Below are 24617 nucleotides of genomic sequence, written 5' to 3' on the forward strand. Positions count from 1 at the left end.
AATTATGTACTCACAATTAGCTGTTGTTTTCCCAGAAGAAAACAAGCTAATTAAAGGAAATTATGTCTCCATTCTTTTTCATTTCACAATCAGCATCTGAGAACACTGTACCACCATGAGCAAAACTATTACCGCAATGTTATAAAAAACACCTCTGTTCTCTATCACCCTTTGTACATGCCACCTATTTATGTTGTTAAAGGTAAACATTTATACACATTCCATTAATTGACACTACTTTCTCAATTACTAATACTCCAAACAACTTCATGCCATTAAGTTTCATCATTCAGATTTTTGGGCAGTCAACATGGCTCCTCCTCCTCCTCATGCATCCACCTTCAAATCCTATCCAGGCAGTATCCCAATGTCCAGAGCAGATGAAAAAGCTCATATTGCTGCACCATTCTGTCAGTGTCTGTTCTTCAGGAACAGTTCATAAAACTGACCTATTCCTAGGATTTCTATATAAAAAAACGAAATGCTCCAGTATTTCTGATGGATTTTTCTTCTAATCCAGTGATAACAAACCTTTTTTGTGTGGCGTGCCAGGGGCAGGGCTTCTGCCCGGGGATGGGGCTGCATACCAGGGGGTGGGACTTCACTCCCTGGAGATGGAGCTTCCTCTCTCTGGAGGCAGGACTTCTGGGGCGGGTCTTCTCCCCCCACCCTTTCCCTGACCTCCAGCTGTGTCCGAGAGACAGCTAGAAGCTGGGGGAAGGTTCAGGAGGGAGGGCGATGGGCACGCACCGTTGCTCCTGCCCTTCCCTTGGCCTCCAGCTGTGTCTGAGAGACAGTTGGGGGTCAGGAAGGGCCAATGGAGGGGAGGAGGGGAGGGCACACACTCGTTCCTCCCCCCCCCCCGATCGTTCCTGACCCATAGCTGTCCCTGGGGAGGGTTGCACTCCCTCCTCATCCTCTTCTTGGTTCATCCACTCTCCTTTCCCAGGCAGCCATGGAAGGAAGAAAAGATGGAGATGACAGCACCCACAATAGCAGCAGCATGGGTTCACTCATAGCTCAAAGAAGGTGACAGCCACACAGCTGCTGTCTGTTTTCAAAAGGCTTTGCTTGTTTCAAGGGTTTCTGGAAGCAAAGGCAGTTGGGAGAGATGACTGTCAAAACTACATGTGTAGCTGTATGAATGGTTAAAATCAGGACTGCATTACACTACCTTAGTAGTTCCACCATATTTCTATTGCGATCCACATGGAGAACCTATTGCATGTAGGCACAAGCCACACAAGTGGTGTGGTGTGAAATCAAAGTTAATACCAGACTTTATTGTTTGGTATTGGGGGAGGGGAAGCTATGTGATATTCTGAGCACATATAATCTTACATAAATCATACAATCCACTCAACAGATATCTGTGTGCTACTGCAATCCCAATATCATATATGGTTTCAAAGTCTTCAAAGTATTAGAGAAGTGACAAAGTAATAATAAAGAGAAGACAAGGTTGTATACAAGAAGCAGTATCATGTGGGAGTTATTAATGAGACTGAGTCTTCTAGTTACAAGTTAGTTATGACTAGACATCAAAGAAAACAAAGGAATGAAAATTAGTGATGACATGGGTTGCATCCAAGGTGTAATTGCAATCAATGCATGCACATAATCTGTACATTTTCCCCCATTTAGACCTGTTACTTTACCTTGATTTGTTGACATGAATCAGTTAGACACAACACATTAACATTTCAGAGTTTTAGACACCAGCAATGATGCAGACATGATTTTTAACAAATGATACTGGTATTCTATTTAAGTGATCAGGGTTTGGGTTTGGCTATAGTGTAAATAAATCTGAAGGCCAAATCACCATTTTACTGATGGAAATTGTCTTTTAGTGAAATACAGTTCTATAACTTCTATAACTATTTAAAATATTCCAAAGAAAATAACTGGCACTATTTATATGAATGCTTGATATTCCTTACATCAATTATACTAAAATAATCACCATGATTAAACCACTTGGATGTTGTGCTTAAAATAGATTAACCCACACATGTCTTTCTGAAAACTATGGTTTTAAAGAGGAAAAAAATGCAAGCAAAAGCAAACGAACTACAGTGGGCCCTTATTATCTGCTGGAGTTTAGTTCCAGGACTCCCTGTGGATAACAAAATCCGTGGATGCTCGTTCCATTAACTACAATGACATTATAAAATGGTGTCCCTTATATAAAATGGAAAATCAAAGTTTGCTGTTTGGAATTCATACTTTTGGGGAATATTTTCAAGCCGTGGATGCTTGAATCTGTGGATAAAAAGTCTGTGGATAAGGAGGGCTGACTGTACCTACCAAATGATCTACATTGGCCAATGGTGTTTATTGGAGTAGCTATGCAACTGCTCAGTAGCCTGCCTCTGGAAGAAATATCCAACTGTGATATCATCCTGAGACCGAACACTGAGGCGCATCTGGATACTGATAGCACCTGATACTGCAGATGTAAGGATGGTGTAAGGATTGGTTCCACCTGAATTGGGCCCTGATGTTGCTCCACTTACTGTTTCAGCTGGGGCAAACCCTGCTCCAACCCCACTGGCTTCCTGACCAATGTTTGCATGCATCATTCGTTTGATCTCCAGCTAAGAGACTTCATTCATGCCTAGCAGAACACATGGAATTCCCATTCCATGTTGAAATCTAAAAAGAGAAAGGCTTGATAATATAAAACGCTTTCCACAAGAGTAACTTAACATGTAGTTCTTATAATCAGGAGTTTAACATTATAAATCCAAACTATAAAGAACAGGGTTTGCTAATAACCACTTGCATTCCTATTGAAGTCAACAAGCTGACTGTCGCTAGTTTTTTATTGCTTTTCTGTAAGTTATGATTTCCAAATTCAGAATTTGACCAAAAAAAAAAGTAGATACCATATGTACTCGACTATAAGTTGAGAAATTTATACTCCAAAATGGACTCAAAAATCATGAGTCGATTTATATATGGGGCAGTATGTTAAGACTGCTTATGAAGTTCTTTAAAGAAGCGCCCACCCTTCCTTTGTAGGCAGAGATCTTTAAACAACTCCCCGTCTGAGTCCCCCCCTCTCTCTCTGTGTTATCCCTCAGCCTTCCATCATAGCCAGAGCTAACAAACAGCTGGTGAGATAAGGGAGAGGGAGAGTATGCCAAGGCTTGTACTGTTTTGCAATCCATGAGCTTTGGAAATGCTGGTGGTGAAGGGGAGAGAGAGGTTTGTACCCCGTTTTGCAAGCCATGATGTGCCTTGAAAATGCTGCTGGTGAAGGGAGGGGGAGAGAGAATGTGTGGGTGTGTGCCAAGGTTTGTTTCCCCATTTTCCATGCCGATATTGTGATCCTTGGAAGAGATCCAGAGAGGGGGAAGGAGGGAGAGAAGTGGTGCTTTGTTTCCCTTTTGTAACATGCCCCAGTATTTGATCCTCAACTTATTCACAGGTCATATCAAAATCCATGATTATGGCCCCAAAAACTGTCCTCAACTTATACATGAGGTCAACTTATACACAGGCATATACAGTATTCCCATACCATGCTTATCATTATGCTTTGTACCATTGTGCATGTTTTCTAGTATTTTTTCATCAACAATCTATGAAGCCATAACACTGCTGATACTAAAAGAATTGGCCAGCTGCCAATTCAGTATAAATGAATTTTAAAAACAAATTTAGTCTAGTACTTACAGTTATTTTGTACCATTTCTGTTTTAATCTCTTTCTGATTATGCTTTAAAGGGCAACTATTATACTGATCTTTTAACAAGCCAGTTTTTGGGGTTTTTTATTTATCAAATAACTAACCCCTGAACCACTGCAACAAATCAAGTGGCAAAAAGGTATTGTTACTAAGGTGAAAGACAGCCTTTTACACTTCTGGACAACATGATAGTTCAGACATTAATTCCAGAAAACGCTTGCTCACTGTAAGTGAACCACACACTGGTGCACACAGCTCATTCACTCCCTTCGGGGTCCTCTCATAAAAAGAAGTGACTAAACTGTCCAGGAATAATTTAGAAATCAGATTACAATTCCTGTCTTGGAAATACCCTAAAGACACCTACTCCCATTTGATATTGGAAGGTAAGCAGGCTCAGCCCTGGTTAATACTTGGATGAGAGACCACCAATGAATTCTAAGTGCCGCTGTAGGCTACATTTCAGCAAACAGAACTGGCAAAACCATCTCTGGGTATTCTTTGTCTAAGAAAACTCTATGAAATCCATGGGGTCATCATAAGTCAATGAGAATTTTGAAGGCACATATACACAACTGTGCAAGACAGGACACTTATTTTGGGCAATTTGATATGCCTTCTATTATGGCTACAATGGCTGGCAAGAACAACCAAGTGGGAATGAACTGGCTCCATGCACATGGCACATTCGTAATAAACTAGGATTTTCTGGAATTGTGGTTTATTGTTGTATCCAAATAAAATCTGTTTCCATGTAAAATATCTCAGGTCATGAAACAGGTTGCTACTTGAATAGACTCTGGCCCAAACCGTTCACTTTTAAAAAACGTTATCAGACTACTAATTTTAATTTATTAAAATCAGAAACTCCTCAAGGCAATATCCAAATCTGCACTTTAAATTTCAAGTACATAGAAGCTTCACACTTTTCCTCTCCCACCCCAATTATTAAAAAGGGGATAGTTATAAACCAAAAGTAGCAAGAAACATCTATAGAAAAACCTAGAAAACCATGCTCTGTGGTTTAGTAAACACATTCAAGATTTACAAAGAGCCACATTTCTGTGATAGTTCATTCATATACTTATAAAATTAAAAAGCTGTGGCAAAAGTGCTAAGTGAAAAATAACTCCTTTACATACAAGTTATTTTTGACATGAAAAATGCAAGCTGTAGAATTAAAAGTACTGCTCCAAAATTAGGTATTAAATACTATTTGTTTTGTCTGAATTACAACGTAATGACTGAGACAGCCACAATGATATTTTCCAATACCTACTACTAACACTTGGCAATTTGGGGTATCTGTGTAACACAATCTAGCTATCACGCATCATATGGGGGTGGGGCAAGCAGCATGCAGATTCCTATTTTATGTTTATAACAATATAGGGTTAATAATTTTTGAGTCATACCTTTACATAGTGTACTACCATTTACTTAACTGATACAGACTAAGCTGCACATGGTAATGTTGATATGCCTCTTTATCCCACCTGAAATTAGGACAGTGACTGGAACAGGATGAATACTATTTACAATATTTTCATCCCTATGATGACTTTATTTTTAGCCACTTTGAAGTCTCATGTTGAAAAGGGAAACAGGGAACTATACAATATACATTTTCAGCAGGACAAATATATACTATGCCAGCATCAAGAATTTGTAAACTATTCATGCAACTTTTCCACCAAAAAGTAATGTCATACATTAGAAAAAAAAATCATTGTTCTATTTTACTTAGGGTTGCCATATCCCGCCTGGGGGCGGGACTTTCCCAGTTTGGGGCGGGGCCACACAGTCCCACCCCGGTTTGGCCCCACCCCCTGGACTCCCCCCCCCAGCGAGGCCCTGGAGGCAGCTCCACCCCTCCCCGTGGCTGTGTCCCACCCTCCCTGCCTCCCTGCCTGGCTCAGCCTAGAGAGCAGGTCTTCAGGACACCTGCCACTCAGAGCTATTGCCAGCCCACTTGGTATATATGTCTTGCAAGAGGCCTTACTTTCCAGGTTACAGTGAGAAAAAAAAAGGCCATAAATCGTTCATGTTTCACTGGGAGTCTAAATGCCTCACCTTTTAAATGTATACTGCGTCAGTATTCTTGTAATTCTTTATCACAGGATCGTTTTTGAGACCCTAAACACCTTTACTTGTAATATGCAAATTTCTCCCGAAGATGACCAATGGGAAAGAAGCAATCAGCCCTCCTCCACTTGGGTTGGTTTTCAATGGCTTGGAGAAGGAAGAGATTTTGCCTTGCTTGTAAATAGGAAGGGCTTTGGGGTAGCAAAAGGCTGCAGAAATAGTTTGACCCCCCTTAAACATCCATGGCTCAGTGCTATAGGATTCTGGGAATTGTAGTTTCTTGTGGCACCAGAGCTCTCTTGACAAAAAGAGGCTGAATGGTCCACAGAGCTACAGTTCCCAGGATTCCATAGCCTTGAGGAGGAGGAGAAGGAGGAGGAGGAAGGGTGCCTTGAAGGGCAGAATTGGGACAGAGGAGGAGGAGGAGGAGTTGGAGGAAAGCTGAGTCAGTGGCCATTAGGTCTGCCTTGGTTTTTTGGGTTTTTTTAAGTTATTTTTAAAAATATAAAATACTTATTTTATTTTATTAATTTTTATTATTGCTTTTTATTTTTTTATTTTATTAATTTTTATTATTGCTTGTTTTTATTTTATTTCATTAATTTTTATTATTGCTTGTTTATTTTATTTTATTAATTTTTATTATTGCTTGTCTTTATTTTATTTCATTAATTTTTTATTATTGCTTGTTTTATTTTATTTCATTAATTTTTATTATTGCTTGTTTTATTTTATTTCATTATTTTTTATTATTGCTTGTTTTTTATTTTATTACATTAATTTTTATTATTAAATATATACACCCCTGCCTTGTTTTTTTATTTTTTTATTATTAAATATATGCAAGTGCATTTTCTGTGTATTTATGGCGATTTGAATGCTAACAAGTCTGCCTTTCTTGGCCAATTATAGTGGTGGTGATGATGATGATGATGATGATGATATTGATATCAACAAGCCTCTGAGGCACGGCCAATGTAACTTGCTGTGATTTTTACAAACTCATGCGCAGTGAAGAAAAACCACAGTCCCTTGACCAAGTACACACTTCTGAGAAGTACAGTTGAACCCGAGGGCAAGTCCATTTCTGCCATCTTTCTAGGAATAATGCCAAAATGTCCTCCATTTTGATCATGCCTAAAAAACATGCATTTATATTAAGATTTTTTAAAAAAACCTCAATTTTTTCACATGTCCTCCATTTTTTTAAAAACGTGTCCTACATTTGAAAATGTTGCCCTACATTTGTCCCGGTTTGGAGGTCCTGACTTATGGCAACCCTAATTTTACTTCATTTCACAATCACCATATCTTTTATAGGACAGTATTTTGGAGCTATGCCACTAGTGTTGATGATGTATATATTTCCCAAAAATTAAATGAAATGCCTTTAAGCACTTAAAAGTTTTTTTACTGAATGGAAAGGATAAATAAAAGGTGTTTTTTTTTTACTTTTCCAAGATGGAAAATGTTTACTACTTCCTCCAATACACTATGCACCATTCATACATGATGATATACTAGGATTTTACTTGCACACCTCTGCAAGACTGGGTGAAAACATCTGCTTATTGGTCTACATTTCCCGTCCTGTTGCATGTCATTTCCTTCTCTAGTTCCTGACTTGCCATTGTATACAAACCAGAACAATAGTGCAAATCAAATTTCTGTCTCTTGAACTAGCCAATGGCATAATCCGGGGTTTGCTGCTGCTTTGTTTAGCAAATGCGCTTATGTTAAACCATGAGTTCCCCAATCCCTAATTCATGCTCAGTGAGAGGCTGGGAATCAGTGGCTGATGCATATCAAGAATCTTTGCTTAGTGGTATGTAATAACCAGGCCATATGCTTGAATTCCAACCTCCCCTCCACAAGAGGCTTCACTTTCCCTCAACAGCCTTACTTTCTGTGAAAATGCACTCTGCACTCCTCCTCCCTCAATCGTTGCTGTTGTTCTGAGGGACCTTTGGGAATGTTGCAGCAGCTGATGGAAACTGCAGACCTCTTTTATGAAGAGAAAAGAAACTAAATATCCATGCCACAGAAATTTAAAATTTATACAGTACTGTATATAAATATAGCTCAAAAATCAATTTCCATTCCCCTCCTAATACATGCAAGGAAAAAAAAATATTCTAAGATGTTCAGCCACACCAAAAGATTAATTAAAGGCTAGGAGAAATGGATCAATTCCCCTACTAATCTCCATCTTGGTCAGAGAGCAGGTGTTGCCAAATCAAGGTTATTAACATTGGCAGGACAATTGCCAGCTCAAACCTTGGGGTTTAGCAAAGAACTCTCAGGCAAGTCAAGGTTTCTCAATCTCACCATCAATTATATTTGGGGAGGGGGGTTTTCAGCCCTCCATATGATACATGAAGCACTCTGCCTCCCATCATCCCTGACCTTGGGCCATCCCAACTGGAGCTGATAGGAGTTGGAACCTAACATCTACCATCAGCTGTAAAGACTGAGATAATACAGTACACAACACTGAATACTATACTAATAATACTGTATAAGTATTATTACAAGTCTAAAAACATAATCTACTAATCTTTTGTCTCTTAGTAATTACAGGCCCTTCCTCACTGAAGCAGAACCTCACATATTAACTGCCTACCTATCAACAGTCAATACAGCAAAAAAGTTTTTAAACAGAGGTTGACTAACTTTAGATGGGACACTGCTTGCAGATTAAGCTACAGATTCCTCTTAGATCATAAACTAAATTTGAAAAATACCAACTACACTCAGGTTCATCAGCATGATATCAATATGTCTATATAAAACATGAATATATATGGCTATCAGGAGCAAAACATTATTTTCCTAAATACAAGTTATAATCCAATGCACATGGAAATTAATTAGATAAAAGATAAGGGTAAAATAATAATAATAATAATAATAATAATAATAATAATAAATTTATATTTCCTGACTCTCCCTGCGGATTGAGGCAGGATTACAACAAGATAAAATATAATCAGCAATACAAACACAGAACAGGTATAATCAACAATGGTAATTCCAATAAAAACAACCCTGCCATAATACAATAGCAAAATTAAAGATTAAAATTCTCTCCCAATCATAATCAATGAGAGTTGAAGTGTCAAAGTGGATGAGGCTATTTTATACAGGGTCAGATGGGAAGGCCCGCCAGAAAACATCCATCTTGAGAGCTTTCTTAAAAGCATCTAAAGTGGAAATAAGACGAATCTCCTCCGGCAGGTCATCCCATAATTTGGGGGCAGAGGAAGGAAAGGTCCTCTGGGAAGTTGTCACTAGTCTAGTCTTCTGTATTTGTAGTAGATTCTTCCCAGAGGTTCGGAGAGTGCGGGGCGGACTATGTAGGGAGAAGCGTTCCCGCAAGTAACCTGGGCCCAAGCCATGTAGGGCTTTAAAGGTGATAACCAACACCTTGTAATGTGCCCAGAAGCTGATCAGTGGCGAGTGAAGATTTTTTAGAACAGGTGTTATGTGGTCAAACCTAGATGTACCAGTGACCAGTCTGGCTGCCATATTTTGGACCAATTGAAGCTTCCAAACTTGGCACAAGGGTAGCCCCATGTACAACGTGTTGCAGAAATCAAGACGAGAGGTTACCAGCACATGTACCACTGCTTCTAGGTCCCCCTGGTCCAGGTAGGGATGCAAATTACTGAATCCCACAGATTTTATTCTTAGTTGTGGCAGAAACTGCTTCTAGTTTCCATTCCTAAGCAGCCAATTGGTGAATCTGTGACACCTGCACAACCCAGCTTCTACAGTGGACTGATAAAACACTGATGCACCAGGCCCTATCCAGCGAAAAATATGCATACAGAAGACTATGTGGTTCTTGGATGAAGTAGCATTACTACTTGTCCATCTAAACTTACTGCTAATTTCACTGTATGATGCAGAAACTTAGGCCTGTTACAGACAGCCAAAATAAAGCTGCTTCGAGTCACAGTGGAGGTATAGTGTTTCAATGATGCATGCGTCCTAAGAGATCAGAAGCCACACCAAAGCCACGCTCCAGTCCTTAGGGCTGGAGCGTGGCTTTGGTGCAACTTCTGGACTCTTAGGACGCATGCATCATTGAAACACCATACCTCCACTGTGACTCGAAGCAGCTTTATTTTGGCTGTCTGTAACAGGCCTTAGTTCTGTTTAATTTAAATTTTTCTGTTTGACTTTACACATCTTTATAGAAACCATCTTGAATCTCATTTTAGATTTCCTGGATCCCAGTTTTGGCGAACAAGTGAGATATAAATGAACTCATCTACTCCTTCTCCTTCCTCTTCAACTGCAGTGTTCCACTGTTAGTCATCTTCCCTCACATGCATCTAAAATTTAGTCAGAACCACTGAAAATTGCCCTGTTTATAGATTGTTCAATCATTGTGCCTCCTTAAGACACTGCATGTTGGAAGACTAAATGGACGAACTTTGAAAAATATAGATTTTTTTAAAAAATAAAAATAATCAAGCCAAATCACTTTCATTAGCAAAGGTTGTATGAGTTAGATACTCACAAAAATTTTAACTGAAAATGATAGACATGAAAATACAGTTACCAAGTATTTCTAACTCCAGTTGTTAGGTGAAATGTATATTAACATTTGATTCTCTAATGCGGCAGCCTGACACAAATATACTTGGTAACTGTATATGCATTGAATGGAACTGCTAAACTCAATGGGGCTTACAAAGTAAAAATCAGAAGCACTGGCTTACAAATCAGTATGTGTTGACATGGCAATAAAAACCTGCTATGCCACCCAAAGGCAAGATATGCCAGTAGAACCACTGTGCCAGAACTGCCAAAACAGGATACAGTCATAGCCAACAAAAAGAAGGCGCACACTTATGCCATTACCCTTTCTCTTCCAAGTCATGAAGATGGCATAACTTTATACTGATACCCAAGGTGATATAAAGCAACTCTTCCCATTAGATTTGATGGAAGAGGAAAAGATAAGTAAATACCAGCTCCAGAAAACTCTAACCACCAAGTTACTATAGCACCATGTCCATATGCAACTGCCAGACCACAGACCACAATTCAAATTATGTAACCTAAAGCTATATCACTCGAGCCTCATATTTGGCATACTTAGATCACAAAAGGAATACAGGAATTATCAAGAAAAGATAGCTTGCAAAAGAAATCCTAGCCTCAGAATTTATGAGGAAATTAAAAATATAGTTAATAGTTCATTTCTTAGAATCCTAACAGAGGCACTTCTTTTGAGGCTCCAAAAACCCAACCATAGACTATCCCTAAAAGTAGAGAAGCAGGAATACACTAAAGTAAGCAAAAGAAAGCATTTACAATGGGTAATTGCTAGAACCATCTCCTGACTTTCTCAAGCTATTTTGCCCCCAAACTTTCCCCCAAATAGCAGGAAGCAGTATCCTCAAAAAACAAAGACTACACTCATCCACACATTCAGGTTAAAGAGATGTAAATTTTTCAGAAGCCACAGGGGAGGGAGAACATTTTTTTTTCAATTTTTAAAAAACAAAGTTTTGGAAAAATTGGGAAAAGATGTGATACATTAGATACATACCATTATACAATTATATAAATTTGGTAAGCACAAAAGTATCATATTTGCTATATTAAAAGTACAGTGCAGTCAGGGAGTAGTTACAAACTGAATTCTTTTTAAAAAAAAATTGTTACAACTGGAGGTAAAACGTTAGAAAACAACAGCGTTGCCAATTTCCGGGGAATTCCCTGGAATCTGGGGGATTTAATTAATCTCTTTCCGGGGGTTTTGACCGAATATTCCAGTAAATATTGGGGAATTCCAGGGATTTTCGATTCTGGTAAAACATTCTGGGGAGTATCTTCAAGGCTTGTTGGCAACACTGGAAAAGAACCTCTTTAGTTTTGCCACTTTGCTACAACAAGAAAAAGAAGAAACCATCAATATTAACAAAACACAGAAAATTATTTTGTTTCCTCCCATCTTCCAAAGTATCAAGACATAAAACATTTATTCCACACACACACACACACACACTAACTGAGAAAAGGTTACAAATACCAGAAACTGTAATATATCAGATACTGCACAGTGTCTTACATAAAAGCATTCCAGTTATAATGTTTCAGAAACAATTTTGGGGAGGCTAAATATATTATGCCAAACATGCTATTAATCATTCTATAAGAAAATATTCCCAAATCCATTTTTTTCAGTATTTTGTCCATTAGTCCAAAGGGGGGGTGGCTTTAGGGGGGAGCCCTCCCCCATTTCTACTTCTTTTCTGGCCCTTCACATCTCTAAGAGGTAAGCTCTCTACTGGCAAAGGTCAGATGCTCCACTCCACTGTTGAACAAACACTCATGAACGCTTTTGCCTTGGAGGAACACAGGCCTAGATGCAAGAATAGACTAACCTATTCCTACAAACCCAACTGCATGCAGTGGCCACAGAGGAAGTGCTATACAGACAGAGACTATAGTCTCATCCACAATGAGGGCAGGGGAGAGGCTGAGGCATGAGTAATGGCAGGGCATTCAAGTGATACCCCACCACCACCATCCCCTCTCGCTTCCTTACAATGTATGACTGCACATCCAATAACCACATGTTCCAGCTTCTGACTGTTGCTCGCTACCATCCTCCCTTCCTCTCCATCACGCACCAGGTCTTCCATATACTCAGCTCCATCTAGACAACAAGGGATATACACCACAATCACCAGGAGATTACCAGTATTTCCTCCATGCTATAATTAACCTATTTAAATGTGTCAAGGAGTGCCTTTAACCCACAGTGGCTACTGCACCAGCTTCACCCATTAATAGGGAAAGCAGATTTGGTCATAGTGACCACAGAGCAAAATGTACTTTAGGGACTGGATATCTCAAACAAAACAAACAGCTTCATTTACATACCGCTTCATACTGAACTAACAGTGTCTAAGCGATTTACAACTACAGTGGAGCCTCCGCATACGCCAGGGGTAGGCAACCTGCAGCCCGTGGGCCGGATGCGGCCCGGCAAGGCCTTGGGACCTGCCGCCGATTGCCGCCGGAGCCTTTGGCCTCTCGCGTGAGGGTGTGGGGCCTTTGGCCTATCAGGAGGAGGCGGGCAAGGGGGGGGGCAAGCGGCGGGCTAGGGGGGCAATTGTCTATAGAAGCCTCTGAAACATGCATTTATATTAACATTTTTTAAAAAATCAGCAAATTTTTAGTGTGTCCTCCATTTTTTTAAAAAGTGTCCTCCATTTGAAATTTTTGTCCTACATTTGTCCCGGTTTATTTATTTAATTAATTTTTTAAATAAAATTATTTAATTATTTATTTTTTGGCTTCGGCCCCCCCAGTTGTCTGAGGGACAACAACCTGGCCCCCAGCTCAAAAAGGGTGCCTACCCCTGGCATACGCGGTCTTTTTATAGGCGGCTTTGAGCAAAGGCGCTCAAAGCTGCCGGCGCGCGCGGGGCGGCGCGTCCCATTCAATTGAATGGGCGCGTACACCCATTGCGCCTCGTGCGCCGCCGCACACGAGCCCCATTGTTTACAATGGGGCTCGAGCATAGGCAGAAATCACCATACGCGGCGGGATCCGGAACGGATCCCCCGCGTATGGCGAGGTTCCACTGTATAAGCTAATTGCCCCCAACAATCTGGGTACTCATTTTAGCGACCTTGGAAGCATGCAAACCTGAGTCAAGCTTGAGCCCTGGCTTGTATTGAACTCATCACCTTATGTTTTTTGAGTGAGTGGCTGCAGTACAGGCATTTAACCACTGTGCCACCAAGGCTCATCAAACTAACTACACTGGCTTCTAATTTGTTTCCTAATTTAATTCTAGAAAGCTACTTTGACCTATATGGATTTATAGGTCAGTTTGAGTTTGAAATCTGTAACAGAAGTACTATACATGTCCCACCACTTCAAGTGGCTTGCTTGATAAATAGTCGGCTATAGTAGACACGCTATCACCGGAAGAAGAATTTACTCACAAGACAAGCCAGACTGGCCCCATCTCTTCTGAACCTTTTACAAATTGTGTTTTTCCTTTGGCCCCTTAGTTTTAAAAACTTACCTTTTAATCTGTTTTTAGTCTGTGTTTAAAAGAATGCTTTTATGTAGCTTTGGGGGTCTAGTGGACAGAAATGTGAGTAATGTTTATTTCAAAACAGTGTGTGTGTGTGTGTGTGTGTGTATATTTTCCCCAGGCAGACTCCTGCAATGTTGCAAGCTTCATGACAGAAAGCAAGCTGAGCCCATTAAGGAGACCATACCTGTTATTTATCAAGGCCATGTTCAAGGAGCCCTGCAAGGGAAAAACTGGCTTGCCATTCCACAGATGTCTTTCCCTTTCAGGATATAAACCGTTCCTAATGGTACTAAAAATACTATGCCTCTGCACCCTATACTTTTTGATTCTATGTATTAAGAAACCAAGGGCATCTTTACCACATCCTAGTATGCTCTGGATTCAGCAGAGCTCAGGATGGGACATTTGAGGAAAGCACAGCAAAGAGCTTTGCCACACTCTGTTCAATCAGTTTCCCTACTTGAGAGGAGGAGGAGGAGGAGATGCTGTCCAGGGCAGACTAGTGGGATATTAGCCCTTGCCATGACATACGAGATGCTCAGATAGGAATAAGGAAAAGATGGAGGTAACAAGTGGGGAAAGGAGCTGTTGATGGTAGTTGGAAGGTAAGGGTTAGGGCTACTGGCACATTCAGCACCATTCCTGGATAGTTCAACTACAGGTGCTCCTCTCCATCTTTTCTAATGTGGGGTGTACCAAAGGATTCAAATGGGGGGGGGGGGCTTCCCACATATGAAACACTGGGACCTAGGGCTCCTCCTGCAAAACCTATGATCCTGGCTGGGTCTTGAGAGTGTGTGAAAGGACAAGACAAATGCTACAAAATTATCTGCCTTTTGACATCTACTATGGCTCAATAGTTAGGAGCTGCCCTCTGGTATTAACGGTTTAAGAAGATCTAGCTCCTACTCTTTTGCCTCTGGATATCCAAGTAGTGGAATCTCCTTCCCTGGAGGTCTTCAAACAGAGGCTGGATGGCCCTCTGTCGAGGATGCTTTGATTGAGACTTCCTGCATGGCAGGGGGATGGACTGGATGGCCCTTGTGGTCTCTTCCAACTCTATGATTCTATGAATATGGCTGAGATGTTTCTCCATTTTCCTACTGGGCCCCAAAATCTAACCTCCTAGTTTGAACTCCATGCCACTTACTGGATCATAGCACTACTGTCAACTGTGGCATCCCTTGTTGCCAGCCCTGGCCTAGTTCTTTCCCTTCCTGGGAATGATTCTTCTACTCACTAAGTAAATCCCAAGCCCTGTTCTGAAGGAAACCTGGGTAATTTCCAAAGGCTCTCTGGGAAGGGAGGCATGTGGGGATATTTTTCTTTTATATTAACTACCATTAATATGCTGTGATTTTACAAACTGTTTGAGAGCAATGTATCTTATATAAGGAGTTCGAAAGTGTATCATCTGAAATCTCATGTGACTCTGGTTGGTCCTTTGACTTTGAGGGTCGTCTTTCCAGGGCACAAGAAGGAAGAGGAAAAGCATCCTTATGTCTCTGATTCTCCAGATACAATCTATGAAGATCTTCCCTAAACTTAAAAAGTATTTACAGAATCGGGCAAACCATAACATTTAAACAGTGTTTTCCATTACTGAATTACTTTCAGCACTTAACAGAATAATTTTACAGTGATGCTATAATAGTGAACGGAAAAGTATACTGAAAACCAGTTTCAATGAAATACAGAACACACTAATAAAGAAACTTTCCTCATGCATAAATGTAGAAATTGATACATATCAACAGCCCTAAAGGTGTCATTTTATAATTTCACTGTTTACATACGAGAAGCCGAGACTTAGTTTTCTTACAAATTATCTTGCTTACTCTCACTAAACTCAACCAAAATGAAGCAATTTTATATATGGAGCCACATGTATCAGAACGTTTATTAAATGCCAAGAATACATTACACCGACGTTTCATATACTAACAAGGTTATGTTTATGAGCAATATATATAAGCTACATGATTTTTAAACTTCTCCTGAATAAAACCCATCTACTCACACAAGACTTTATATCTCTGAAACGTGTTTATGTTCCATTAATTCTTTAGTCGAATCATACTCGAAACATTTTCTGACCTGCATCTTGTCACCTCTAGCAGTCAGATTTCTTAATAATAATAAATAAAATAACTTTTTACTTATATCCCGCCTCTCTGTCCAAGACAACTGGGGTGGCTTACAAGTTAAAACAGTACAATCCCATATCCCAGTCTTCAGTCTGCTCACAATAGTTTCTGTATGTTGACCTTCCTTTCAGCCTTCACTACACTTCTTTCTCCTTCCTCCACAAAGATGTTCTCCCCAACAACCAAAATAAATTTCCCTCATAGGTTCCTCTTCAACAGTTTAGGATAATTCACTATTTTTAAATAATACAAGTGTGACTCGACTGTCACACGCACGCACAAAACAAAAACCTGAATTTTTCCATCACTGTGCCTGGATGAACAAAAGCCTCATCGGTTGGCAGTGTCCTTCCAGCCCCAGAGTCACCATGTTGTCATCTTCTACACAGACTTGCTAAGGAGCAAAGATTATTTCAAAATTTCGGATGAACCATGCAGTGCAAACAGTCCTGAGGTACTTTCAAAGGGCCGGCGCAGGCACTACAGTACCATCTTTTGTAGACGATAACCCATTTAGTCAAATATGTGAAGTGCTATTCAGAACTCCTCTTTCTCCCTCTCACACAAAGTGCACGCATTTGGGGTCTGTGGGACTTTAGATATTGAGATCAAAGGGACTACTACAATGTCATCCCAGCCGTTTGTGTGGTATATACAGGGCTGTCTCATTTTACAAAACCACTCACAAAGAAGCTCCTTCTTAACGCAGTCTTTTCATGTCCAGGCAGTCCCCTTTTCCTTCTTGTCCCCTGTCTAACTGGAAGGGTTTGTTTTTTTGGGGGGAGGGGGGTTTAAGCACTGGCACTAGGAGAACAGCGAAAGAGGGCTGGAGAAACACAGATGTGTGATGTTGAATTCCCACAGATGTGTGCAGTAAACAATGCAATAAAGCTAGAGCTGGGAAAGCATGGGTCTTTGCTCTCACTGATCCTATTGTAACTGTGGCCCAAAACACACTGCAGAAATATATATTTATTTATTACAATCAACTGATCAAATATCACTGCAGAAATCATTCCAGTTTGAGACCGCTTTAACTGCCCTGGCTCAGGGCTACGGAATCCTGGGAGTTGGAGTTGGCGCCAGAACTCTCTGACAGAGAAGGCTGAATGTCTGCAAAAACAACAGTTCCCAGAATTCCCTAGCATTGAGCCAGGGCAGTTTAATGTGGTCTCAGAATGGATTAGTGTGTTTTGTACCTGTGTGTACCTGCCCACAGCAGACAAGGTAAAGTGCAGTTGCCTAATGGATCCATAGGGATCAGCAAAACAAGAGACAAAGGGGAAAATGCTGACCTCCTTATCCACCACCAGCATGTTCTTAAAAGTGTATGTCTGTGAGTGTGGAAAACAAAATGGAGATCATAACAAAAGTGGAGGCTGGTGAAAGAAAAAGAAAAATCTCCTCGGATGTGTTTCGGAAGATGCTTTCAAACTATCTCCAAAATATTCCTTTTTGTTTGTTTGTTTACTTACGCAAGGTTTGTTTTTTGGCAGTCTTTATTAATTCTGAACTTTAAAATACAATTGGTATGAAAAGGTACAGTATATGGTGAACTCTACCTATATACCACGTATCTCCTGCTTTCCCGACTTTACACCCAGCTCTCGTGACTTATCCACATACTTATCCAAGGTTTAATCTGGCTGTTCTGTTTCGCACGTTCGGTTTCGGATTAAAAGTTTGCTGAAACGTATTCGGCGGTGCAGAAATCTCTCCCTATGCTTTCCGTGTCGTTTCTGCGTCCAAGTACCAAAAAACAAACAAAAAAAAAACCCACACCCATTTGATACCACTTTAACTCTTTGTGTGGTTCTTTGCTATGGAATTCTGGGAGTTGGAGTTTGTTGTGGGGCCCAGAGCAGAGCAGAGCTCTGCTCTGGGCCCACAACAAACTCCAACCCCCAGAATTCCATAGCAAAGAACCACACAAAGAGTTTTAAAACACTGCCAAACAAGGTTATCTATCCAATGTGGATGCAAGGCAGTTCCTGTTGGCAAGGCTCCACCAAAACAACAAAGGAAAAGGGTGAACTCTCCAGTGCTCCCTCCATCATCCAGTCCTCCAGCCTCTGGGAGGCTCCCTTCTCCTCCGATCACACACACTTAAACACACGCCCTTCTTCTTCTTCTCCTCCTCCTCCTTCTTCCACACCAGAACTTGGGCCCTGCTTTCTCCTGCACACAAAGGGGTGCTGGGGGGAAAGACAACTTGACAGGCACCACCCAATCCATGTCCAACAGCCTTTCTCCTCACCGCTTCTCCTCTTCCATAAGCAGGGTGACCAGGCCCCCTCCTCCTCCTCTTCCAGGACACGCGTCCTACATTTCGGCCTGCTGCCCGGGAAGGGTCCCAAAGTGTCCTCCTTTGAGGCAGAGATGACATCTGGTCGCCCCGTCCCACCACACTCCGCCCCCTTCCAAGATTATCTCTCTGGGAGGGAGGGGGGCATCAAACCTCCGGAGGGGGCTAGGGTCTCACAGGAGGAGGAGGAGGAGGATAGAACAACGACAAGAACACACATATATAGTATATGTATACAGTATTTATATAGTATACATACACAGTATGTAGATATGCATATACTATGTGTGTGTGTGTATATATATATATATATATATATGCACACACATATATGTGATTGCACTTCCTGAAACAAGATTATCACAACTATCATATTGTGATGATACTATAACAAGAACATAAGTATGAATATACAGTATATATATATATATATATATATATGTATATATATATATATATATATATATGAGACTGCACTACCTGAAACGAGATGATAATACAAGAACACACACACACACAGTATACAATACACAGTGTGTATGTGTGTGTATATATATATATATAGTATATATACACAGTATATATATGACCATACTTCCTGAAACAAGATTATCATAATGATCATATTATGATGATGATGATATAACAAGTATGTATATATATATATATATATATATATCTGTGTGTATATACACACAGTATATGTAAATGTGTGTTTGTGTATAGTATATACACAGTGTTTATATATAGTATATGTGCACAGCGTATGTGTGTGTGTATGCATGTATATATATATATAGTATACATACACACTTCCTGAAAGGAGATTATCATAACGATTCTATTATCATATTGACGGTTGGGGGGTGTTGTTGTTGTTGCGAGGATTGATTTCTCTGTGTGTGTGTGTGAAAGGGCCCCAACCAAAGCCACCGGCGCAGAGACCTCCAGGGGCCTCCCTCCCTCCCTCCCTCCCTCGCAGCCACCACACCCACACAGGCCCGGTCTCCCTTGTCTCCCCTCGGCCTCCCCTTGCCTTTGCCTTTCCTTCCCTCCTCCTCCTCCGCTTTGTATGGCTTCCTCTTAAGCCTCCAGCAGCCCTGGCCTGCCTGCCTTTCCTCCCTCCCTCCCTCCCTCCCCCCTCCAGACACAGAGAGGCCTGGCCTTCTCTACAACACAAAGGGAGGCCAGGCCAGGCCCAGAGCAGGAGGAACGGCGGCAGCAGCAGCAGCAGCAGGAGAAGCAACACCAAGACGGCGCTGCTGCTGCTGCTGCTGCTGCTGCTCTGGCTCTTTCGAAACAATAGAACGTTGAGATCAAAGGGGGGGGGGGGAAGAGGGACAGAAAGAGGCGGCTTAGAATCTTCCTGCCTGGCGCTGCTCCAGCGCGCGCCTGCCTCCGCTCCGTTCTATTGCCCCCTCCCCTCCCCTCCCCACGCGGACAGCATCGCCTATCTCTTCTTCGGAGCACTCACAGTCTGGGCTGGGCTGGCTGTACTAACGGACGCTGGGCGAGGGGCGGGGGCCCTCCTTGCCTCTCTAACGGTCTTCTTCTTCTTCTCGCCGATAGCGATGATGACCCAGCTGCCCCCTCCTCCTCCTCCTCCTCTCGGCCTTTCCTCCTCTTCCTCCTCCTCTTCCTCTTCCTCCTCCTCCTCCTCCGCCACCACCACCGAGGCCGCCCCTCCTCCCCCTCCTCCTCCTCCTCCGCCGCCGCCGCCGCCGCCGCCGTGAGGAAGACTCACAACAACATGGCGAGTGAACGAGAGAAAGAGAGGAGGGACGGACATACACAGGAACAGCGGCGGCGGCGGCGAGCCACTAGCGCGCATGCGCGACGACGCGGTCCCATCTGCGAACGCTGGGAGAAAAAAGAAAAAGAAGCACAAGAAAAGAGGAGGAGGGGAAGCGAGCGAAGCTGGTGGCGGACTCGACGCGCATGCGCAGTTGCGTGCGCGCCCCCAACGGCCAACGTGCGCGCGCACGAATTCAAAACAAAAGCCCCATAACTTCCTCCTTTTTTACGCCTTTTCCTCATTATATGCTGTCTGTAATCAGGGGAGGCCTGGTTTTCGCCCCACTCTTAAAGAGTGTACTGTGGCTCAGTGTGCTGTGGCATTCTGGGAACTTTAGTTTTGTGAAACATTTACACTCATCCCTCCATATTTGTGGCTTTGATTATTCACAGATATGTGAATAATTAATATGAATATTAATTTTATGAAATATTAAAAGAAATATTAAAAGAACGTTAATATGTTCTCTAGGAATATCTAGATCCTCCTCCAGTACAACCCTGGCCTATGGTCAACTTTATAACTAAAAGTTGCGCTGAAAGACATAGAGATTCCTAGAGAGGACACTCCACTAGGCCTTTGTAGCTCCTCCAGGGCAGTTTTGTGGTCAGTGTCTGTTGGCAGTCGACCATAGAGTTTCACTGGAGGACCTAGAGATTCCCAGAGAGGACATTCCAGTAGACATATGTAGTTCTTTTAGCGAAACTCTATGGTCAATGTCTGTCAGATGTTGATCACAGAGTTGCGTGGAGGACCTAGAGATTCCTAGAGAGGACACTCTACTAGGCCTTTGTAGCTCCTCCAGCGCAGTTCTATAGTCAATGTCTGTTGGCAGTTGACCATAGAGTTTCACTGGAGGAGCTAGAGATTCCTAGAGAGAACGCTCTACTAGGCCTTTGTGGCTCCTCCAGCGCAGTTCTATGGTCAGTGTCTGTTGGCAGTTGACCATAGAGTTTCACTGGAGGACCTAGAGATTCCTAGAGAGGTGTCCACTCAGGTGTTTTTGTTATTTGCAGTTTTTCCATATTCACAGGGGGGTCTTGTGCCCCTAACCCTAGTGAATATGGAGGGACAAGTGTATTTATCTTTCTCGAGTTTATCACACTAGCGTGATTCCGTGGGGAAACAGGAGTTAAACGAGATTTAAAACAAAGAAAAAAACAGAAATGCCTGCAAGTTTATCACACAATATTGCGGTTAACGTGAAATAACGTGAAGTTAATCCAAGCACAAAGTGAAGAAAACCAACATCTTTTTTACTTTCGTGGAGCAACCCTGTGATGATGCCCCTGTCGTCTAAGCAGCCAACATCAGGCCTGCCTTGGCCCTTAGTCCCTGCAGATCCTTAGCTTCTCCCTGAGCCTCCTGGTCTGTTCTTACTCCTTGTGGAGTTGAATATGTCCTCTGAAGATCCTCGAATCACGCTGCCACCATCCAGTGAATTCGTATTGGATCTCCCTTAACATACACTGGGACTTGTTAGGGACTTCTAGTTCTCTTTCTTTGCTAATCTTCTCAAGCATCAACCGAGCTGGGACATGTGGTAGCAGATACTTTTAAGGAAGTATTTATTATAATTAACCAAAACAGAACAAAAAGATATAAAAAAAGATATAAAGTATGCAAGGTACACTATCTGTAATTCTAAAAGTATTCATTTCATGCAAGCAACCAGAAAAATATAAATAAGGCCTAAATGTTCTAATCTGACACATTCTCACCTAACTGATATATTGATGTAATATGCCGGCCTTGATGGATTTGAAATATAGCTACTGGTTTTAGCTTAGCATAAACCATCTGCCTGAATTATGCCTTCTTTCTATAGTCACAACACTACAGTTTTCCTAACCTGTAAACCTAATTCGAGGGGGAGATTCCCACCTCGAATTCTGACTGTGGAAACCACTATCTGCAAAAGACTCTCTCTCTAACTCGCTCTCCAACGCTCCCCTGGTCTCAGAGGCTTTTTTCTCTTAGAAGCTTCCGGAAGAACCCTCGCTCCTTGTCACTGATTGGCCAAGTGAGCCTTCCGTCAGCTGTGATATCATTCCTTATTTGCACGTGCCTCCCTCTTAGCTTACTCTTATTACCTGGCAGAAGTCTTCCAATGACTGGAGGCCCACTCATTACAAACCCGAAAGTAAAAAAAAAAGCCGCAGTTTTTCTCTGCTTTGCCTTCAGATTAACTTCGCGTTATTTCAGTTGGGCAGTCCCCTAGTGTGATAAACTCCCCGAATTTGCAAGTTTTGTTTAAATTCGGATGTACTTTAAATCACATTTAACTCATGTTTTCCTGCAGGGTCTCCCCTAGTGTGATAAACTTCTGTCACAGAGCTCTGGTGCCACAATAAATGACAAATCCCAGGATTTCATAGCATGGATGGAGCTAATGGCAGTTAAAGCAGTGTCAGACTGGATTACTTCAGCAGTGAGGATGCCGCCCGAGAACCAGAACTCTTGTGATAGGCTGCACCTGCAGTGCACAAGTTAATAAGCTTTGACACTGCTTTGTCTGCCATAGCTCTGTAGTTTGTTATGGCACCAGAACTCTCTGACACAGAAGGGTAAATATCTCATGAAAATACGAATCCGATAAATCCATAGCGTTGAGCCATGGCAATTAAAAAAGGCCTCGTTTCCACTACCTTTTAAACCAGACCGTGAATCGGTTTGAACCGGTTCAAATGACCCTGGTTCCCACTTAATCCGAATCCCTGAACCGATTCTGAGATAGTAGTTAAATGCACTATACTCATTTAACCCGCGTCTTTTTCACTCTGATTTTTTCCACTTCTTTTTCGATAAACCGAATCTGTGCAAGTGTAAACTGCATGCGGATCAGAATTGATTCAAATTTCCACTTTGGCCGTCTAGAACAGAATCATTTTGAATCGATTCATTTGCGAATGAGAACCACAAGTGGGCTATTTTGTAGGGGAAAAAATGTGATCGGGGCAAATGTAGTGGTAACCATGCTCCGCTGACAAATCGCTCCATCGATTTGGATAGCACACCAATTTATCTGTAATAATAATAATAATAATACGTTTTATTTATAGACCGCTATTCCGCAATGATCATAGCGGTGTACAGTAAAAATTGAATACAATACAAATACAAGGTGACAAAGGAGGGAGAAGTCTCGTCCTTCAGGCAGTCCCTGATGTTGCTGGGTCTGCCTGATCGCTCCCTCTGAGGCCGAGATGACCGTTGAGGAGGGAGGGGCCTCTTCCTTCAGGCTGTCCCTGATGTTGCTGGGTCTGCCTGATGGCTCCCTCTGAGGCCGAGATGACAGTTGAGGAGGGAGGGGCCTCTTCCTTCAGGCAGTCCCTGATGTTGCTGGGTCTGCCTGATCGCTCCCTCTGAGGCCGAGATGACCGTTGAGGAGGGAGGGGCCTCTTCCTTCAGGCAGTCCCTGATGTTGCTGGGTCTGCCTGATCGCTCCCTCTGAGGCCGAGATGACCGTTGAGGAGGGAGGGGCCTCTTCCTTCAGGCAGTCCCTGATGTTGCTGGGTCTGCCTGATCGCTCCCTCTGAGGCCGAGATGACAGTTGAGGAGGGAGGGGCCTCTTCCTTCAGGCAGTCCCTGATGTTGCTGGGTCTGCCTGATCGCTCCCTCTGAGGCCGAGATGACCGTTGAGGAGGGAATGTAAATGGGAATGGGGCTAAAGAGGCATCAAACTGGATTATTTCTGCAGTGCGGCTGCAGTGGCTCTTCTCAAAACATTGTATAGCTTTGTAGAAAATAACTGCAGGCGAGACAAAAAGTGGGTTCCATAAAACCTTTAGAAAGGGTCATGATAGATCAGATCAAAGAGCTATACATTTATTTATAAGAGTCAAAAATTATTTATTTTTAAGATTTCTTTATTTTATATGCTGGGGTGTTTTTTTGCCCCTGATTGGGAACCAAGGCAGGCCACAAATAAAACTGGTTAAAAAAAAAACCTATAACAAAAATGTAAAAACAATTAAAATCGTCTCATTGAACCACTATAAAATTATATTAAAATAGAAAAGTTTTAAAACATAAATAGAATGCATTTGTTGTTGTGTTCCTTCAAGTTGTATTTGACCTATGGCAACCCTGACCCCTATCACGGGGTTTTCTTGGCAAGTTTCTTCAGAGGGGGCTAGCCATTGCCATCCTATGAGACTATGAGAGTGTGACTTGCCAAAGGTCACCCAGTGGGTTTACATGGCTGAGCCAGAATTCGAACCTTGGTCTCCATAGTACTAGTCCAACGGTCAAACGTCTATGTCATGCTGGCTCTTTGTGGAACATGCACTCCATATAAAAATTATTTTCACACCCTGACCTCCCTCTTGTGTTCCCCACACACTGATCCATAGTCCCTTCCGACTAAACTCCATACAACGTAATGCCCTTCTGGCATTACTTTTCAAGCTGGCAGCCATTGCGACATCTTATGGCAGTCAATAGTAAGCCAAGGAAGCTGGAAATGGAGGAAGAGATTCACTACTCCTGTGCTGCTAAAAGCGATAGTT

General features: G+C 42.0%; 1 protein-coding gene across 14 annotated transcripts in view; it reads right to left on the reverse strand.

Moving 5' to 3' along the window:
* Positions 1 to 19943, reverse strand: part of PUM2 (pumilio RNA binding family member 2) — a 76332-nt gene extending 56389 nt beyond the window's left edge. For 8 of the 14 annotated variants that reach the window (XM_089477978.1, XM_089477977.1, XM_089477975.1 and 5 more), the window contains exon 1: positions 19786 to 19868. The gene's annotated coding sequence lies outside the window, so the exon portion shown is untranslated. Of the gene's footprint in view, positions 1 to 19785 lie in introns of all 14 variants that reach the window. The other 6 variants (XM_089477985.1, XM_089477984.1, XM_089477983.1 and 3 more) reach the window with 1 other exon arrangement.
* Between the last annotated feature and the right edge of the window lie 4674 nt (positions 19944 to 24617).

The sequence above is a fragment of the Sceloporus occidentalis genome, unplaced genomic scaffold, assembly GCF_023333645.1.
Source record: "Sceloporus occidentalis isolate IW3139 unplaced genomic scaffold, rSceOcc1.0.p SCAF_12, whole genome shotgun sequence".
NCBI classification, from domain to species: Eukaryota; Metazoa; Chordata; class Lepidosauria; order Squamata; family Phrynosomatidae; genus Sceloporus; species Sceloporus occidentalis.